This window comes from Microcaecilia unicolor, chromosome 6 (genome assembly GCF_901765095.1).
Source record: "Microcaecilia unicolor chromosome 6, aMicUni1.1, whole genome shotgun sequence".
In the NCBI taxonomy this organism is placed as follows: Eukaryota; Metazoa; Chordata; class Amphibia; order Gymnophiona; family Siphonopidae; genus Microcaecilia; species Microcaecilia unicolor.
In genome coordinates this window covers 51,192,032-51,197,546 of record NC_044036.1, presented here as the reverse complement: position 1 = coordinate 51,197,546, position 5,515 = coordinate 51,192,032, and the positions used below count along the sequence as shown (strand labels likewise).

At 40.3% G+C, this 5,515-nt stretch overlaps 1 non-coding gene across 1 annotated transcript; it reads right to left on the bottom strand.

The window, feature by feature from the left end:
- Positions 1-356: 356 nt before the first annotated feature.
- Positions 357-539, bottom strand: LOC115473603. Its single transcript, XR_003942700.1, has one exon. It is a non-coding gene; the product is annotated as a U2 spliceosomal RNA (small nuclear RNA).
- Between the last annotated feature and the right edge of the window lie 4,976 nt (positions 540-5,515).

Here is a 5,515-nt window from a genome sequence, read left to right as displayed (position 1 = left end):
AACCCAGTCATCTGTGAGCAGCTCGTCACACAGCGGTCCCACACTTGCTGCACAGGGGACAAAATGCTGGCCATCGGTGGCTGACCCCTCGATTGTCCCCTTCCTCTCAGTTAAGGTAACTGCAATTGCAGAGAGGAAATTTCAAGTAAACAAAGACAAAAGTTCAGAGGTCAGCTGGGCTGTTGAGTATATGAGCTTCAGGTCGCCATCTTTTCACTCACCCTAATTGGGACACTCTTTGTCTGGTTTCTCCTCAGAGGCCTGTCTGATATGGGTAACCCTTCAGCATAGCCCTCTGAGTCATTGAAACACGGAAGCCGCTCCACCACTACAAGGTGGTGTCCCTTCGGAGGGGTTTTTTTCGCACCGTGCCTAGAAGTACTGCAATACCAGGTCGATGCATGGAGCAGACGAAGCAAGCTCCTGTTCCATCTCCGTGTCCCAAAAATCCATTTAATATAAGGTCCCCAGATAGGGGACGTATCAGATATTAAACTGATAAGAACAGATACTACACTTGATCTTAGCCAAAAGTGTATTATTCATGATCTTAATTTCACAAAGAAATTCCTAGAAATTGAGATTGGTAGGCTCATAAATAAAAATAGAATTTTAGGAAATATAAAAATATTAATTCTCCCCCAGCCATGTGAAGAAATAGTCAAGGTTTGAGTGGAGAGCTGATTTAAAACAGTTATGCCCAGGTATCAAAAGTTGGAGATCCATTTCAGGCCATAAAAGAATGTAGTGACAGCAGCTGGCCTTACGGAATTTAAAGGGGGGTTTGGACAGATTCCTGAGGGAAAAGTCCATTGAACATTATTAATTTTTTTTTTTTTTTTTTTTTGGGGGGGGGGGGGGGTTGCCAGGTTTTTGAAGCCTGGATTGGCTGCTGTCGGAGACAGGATGCTGGGCTTGATGGACCCTTGGTCTTTCCCAGTATGGCGGTGCTTATGTGCTTATGTACTTATGGAAATTATGATGCAATCCAGAGTGTGGGTTGTAAGGCATAAAAGTTAATAGAAAGACCAGACATAGGTCCAAAATCCGCTATAACAGAGAAAACATTAGGGATAGAATTTGAAAGATCACTCTGGTAAAGCAGCATGTCATCTGCATATGAAGACCATTAATAATAATACCCTGAATTATCTGAGTTGAACATATTCCTCATTCGATCACTATACAACCTTGTATTTGCTATCAACCGACTGGGCGAACGCCTTGACGGTACTATGTAAGCCACATTGAGCCTGCAAATAGGTGGGAAAATGTGGGGTACAAATGCAACAAATAAATAAACAAATAGCTAAAGGTTCTAACACTAAAGAAAAAGGAGTGGCAAAAGGGGGCATCCTTGACGAGTCCCTTTATGTAAGTGAAAAGACAGAGAAAGGGCCCCATTAACAGTAACAGATGCAGAGGGTTTTAGGTATATAGCTTGTATCCAGGACAACAAAATGTGGGCCAAAATCAAAATTCTGGAGGACACCACATAAACAAGGCCATTCTACATTATCAAATGCCTTTTGGGCATCTAAAGAGAGGATCACTGTTGGGCTCATTTGCAAAGCACTTAGCCTCCCAAAGTTCCATAGAAACCTATGGAACTTAGCCTCCCAAAGTGCTTTGAAAATATGCCTCCATGTCTCCAGAGTGATAAGTTATATTAATGAAGCACCTAATATTATCTGAGCTATATCTATTCTGTATAAATCCAGAATACACTCAGAAATGGCATATTCCAATCTTTGACTGAAACTTTTAGTGAATATTTTGTAATCAAAATTTAACAAGGAAATGGACCTATAATTGCAGCAGAGTGTAGGTTCTTTCAAATCTTTAGGGATAGCTGTTGTGTAATAAAAATATTCAGGTGAGCCTCAATTATCTTATTAAAAACTTCTATTAAATGAGGGACAAAGTGGGGAAGCTAGGGATTAATACAATTCTGCCTTGTTCCTTTTCAGTTTTGCAATTGCTGAGTGTACCTCCCTTTGCATAAAGGGTCTATCAATAATAGATTGAACGACAGATTTCAGTTTAGGCATGTCTAATTTATCTAGCCAAGATTTAATAGTTTCCATCATGGAGGAAGAGTGAGAAGTGTATAACTCCTTAAAAAAGAAGGAGAAGGTATTCAGAATATTTTGAGTACAGAATGATAATTGACATGGCACAACTGCCAGGAAGGTAGTTTTGGAGATTCATTAGCACCCTCAAAGTCAATGCTTTTAGTCATGTCCATATAATAGATTATTCATTCAGTCTCAAAAGCAGTTATCTGACCTGTAACATTTCTTGGAAGATGCGCTTATTCTTAGTACATTTATAGTCAGACTCAAGAGCAGCAAGTGAGGCTTGAAGGTCATATAGTTGTGCCTTTGCTTGTCTTTTAATGTCTGAGGATATTTTGGATATATGACCATGAAGCACTGCCTTCCAAACATCCCAAAAGGTAAGCAAATGTATTTCAATGGACATTTTCCTCCCAAGCCAAGATTAGATTTTGTATGAACACTGGAGTTTGAAGAAGTTGTCTATTAACAGACCATTGTTGAGGCAAGTAGGTGTCGCTTATATTGCCTAAGTGGAAACTCACAGGTGCGTGGTCAGAAAGGTATCGGGTGCCAATGGAGCTGTCTAAAAGGGAAGACATCTTGAAAGTTGAATACTGTCAGCATTACTTAGGGATGATATATGGCTATAACCAAGACTCCCATCATGTTTGGCTGCCTACATGGTTAGCATTGTGGAGACTTGATAGCCAATGTTTAAGCATGGGTGGCTGGAGCCCACAGAAAGTGGCGGGCGTGGCTCTGGCCACCTTGTTGGGCAGATTGGATGACCATGCAGGGCTTTATATGCCATCATTTACTGTAAGACTTGACTTTTTGAATTGTTTTGCCAATATATACAAGTGAACATGGACACGCAATATCAATATAACCCCCTTCTGCATTATAGTCTCCCCTTCTGCATTATATAACTTTTTAAATCATAAAAAATAGGCCAAAAAAGGGTTGCCTACTACTACTAATCATTTCTATAGTGCTACTAGACGCATTCAGCGCTGTACACAAAAATGATTTATTGCCTGAATATTGTGAAAACTCTTCATAAAGAGGTTTTCAATAAAACAGGGTTTGTCTGTGTTAAATAGGTTGTTTTTAATGTTTTGTGAGATTTCTATGTCAGTTTTGATGTGACATGACTGTGTACGCTGCCGTGAAATGTATATTTATATGAACTCTTGATAGCAACCTGTGCTTACGAGGAGGTGGGAGGAGTTTACTGAGGAGAAATGTCTGTGAAGAGAGGCGTGGAAAAGCTTATGAATGTTAAATTTACAAAAGTGTTTGTTATAATTCTTGGGGAAAAGGGAAGGAAATCCTACCCATTAAAACCCTTTTACCTTAGGTGGAGCCATACAATGCCAATTAACACCAATTAACTCCAATTATTGCTAATTACTAGTTGTTAGCATCAATTAGCACCTAATGTACCAATTACATTATGTGGGTAACTGTCAATATTCTATAACCTATGCATACAATTTGCACACTAACACCTGGATTCTAAATAGGCTGTCAGAATTTGCATGTGGATTCAAGTTCCATGCTCAAATTAATTGTTTCAATTGGTGCTTTCAATTAGTGCTTAACTGACAAACAATTAGGCACTTGACACTACTTAAGGGTTACACATGGATGTGAGATCCACGTGCTCCTCAACAACTGTGCCCAATTGTTCTCACGTGTATCTCAAATGGGAGGGGCATGGGTGGGTCAGATGCGGTCCAAGAAGTTAGGCACAGGGTTGCAAAACAATGACCATCTGTGCCTACCTTTAGTCATGGGACTTACACCAGCTTCTATGAGGCATAAGTCCCACACCCACAGTTAGGCGTGGTTTGCACGCTAAACCCCTATTTTATAAAGGTCAAGCGCCCTGTATAGAATTGGGCTCAGCATGGTTCCTTGAGGTATCTAACTTGCGGTGCTGTAGATAGAATCCCCCCCCCCCCCCACAAGTGTAGAAATGTGCATGCATGATTATAGAATTAGGAGGATAGTGTCCCAATCGGGCAGGTGTAGCAGGAGATTTATACTAAGAAAATGAAGAATGCACTCAAGAATCACAATACTTTTTTCTCTGTTGGAATGCAAACATAAGGTGGCCTTGATAAACATCATGGACTTGGAAAAACACTCTAATGCTTTCAAATGATATTCCTAACTAAAAAAAAGCTTCAGGGGAATATATTAAAACACATTCACATTTTGGCTGAGATGGACGTTCCAGTGGTGCCAACGGTTCTCTATTTGCATATTTTTGATCTTTTATATGCCCTGTTAAGGCCTGACTTCGGATAGCCCTTCAGAAAACAACATTCTTTCACTAAGGGGGTCTTTCACAAAGGTGCGCTAGCATTTTTAGCGCTCACTAAACACGTAGACACCCATAATATTCCTAGGGGCATCTATACGGTTAGCGCACACTAATTTTTAGTGTGCACTAAAAACGCTAGAGCACCTTTATAAAAGATGCCCTAACTTTGCTTGATCATAAAATTCTTGGAGGAGGTACAAGTATGTGTCAACCGATGAAACTGACCCACAGGAATATTATCCCAAAGGAACTTGGGGTGGAACGATAATAATCCGATAAGCTGTTCTGATCTGTAGACTTCCTAAATATAGTAATGTTGGTGAGCCGGTCTCTCAAACCACAGATCTCAGTGAGAACTACCTGAGACATCTCATCTTCCAGCCTATTTGGTAAGGATTTTTGTGGTGAGTTAGGTTCAGCATTCTTTCATTGCTCGGTTTTTCCGAAGCCATGTGTATTATGCTATCAGTATAATTATATTCTGAAAATTGTTGTGAAAAACAAGAATATTCTCGATACTTAATCAATACACCACTGCAGCACTGTTTTCAAGCAGCCATTAAGTGCAGAGCTCGTGAGCACCCCCAAAATAGTGAATTTTTAACAAACATTTAAAACACACCAAAGACTGAACTCCCCATAACTATTGTGGAAGAACATTCCACAGGACTGGTGCTAAATTAAAAAAAAAAAAACACTTTTCCTTGTGGACCACAAACATGTTTCTTTAACTGTGGGAACCTCTAACAGCATTTCATCCTGTTTACTCTATGACCTTGTTGGTTGATACTGTCGAAAAAAAAGTAGCAAGCATTATAGGTACTTTTTCATAAACTGCCCTATGAGTTAACACCATCCCTGTTGTCACTGGTGTAAATAAAATAATTTCTGGAATTACAGTAAGGCAGAGGTGGGGTAGGGGGTTCAGTTAGGAGGAAATGTGGGGTGGTGTTGGCGGCATGTGCTTAAAAGTTTTCTCTCAAAACTGGATCACCCTTGGCATCCTTGTTCTCAGCTGACTGCTCTAACCACTAGGTCATGCCACTCGAAGCATGTATTTGCACAGTCCTCATGCTCACCCGCAAGTAAACCTGCAGTTTTCCTCATGCTACCAGAGATGCCA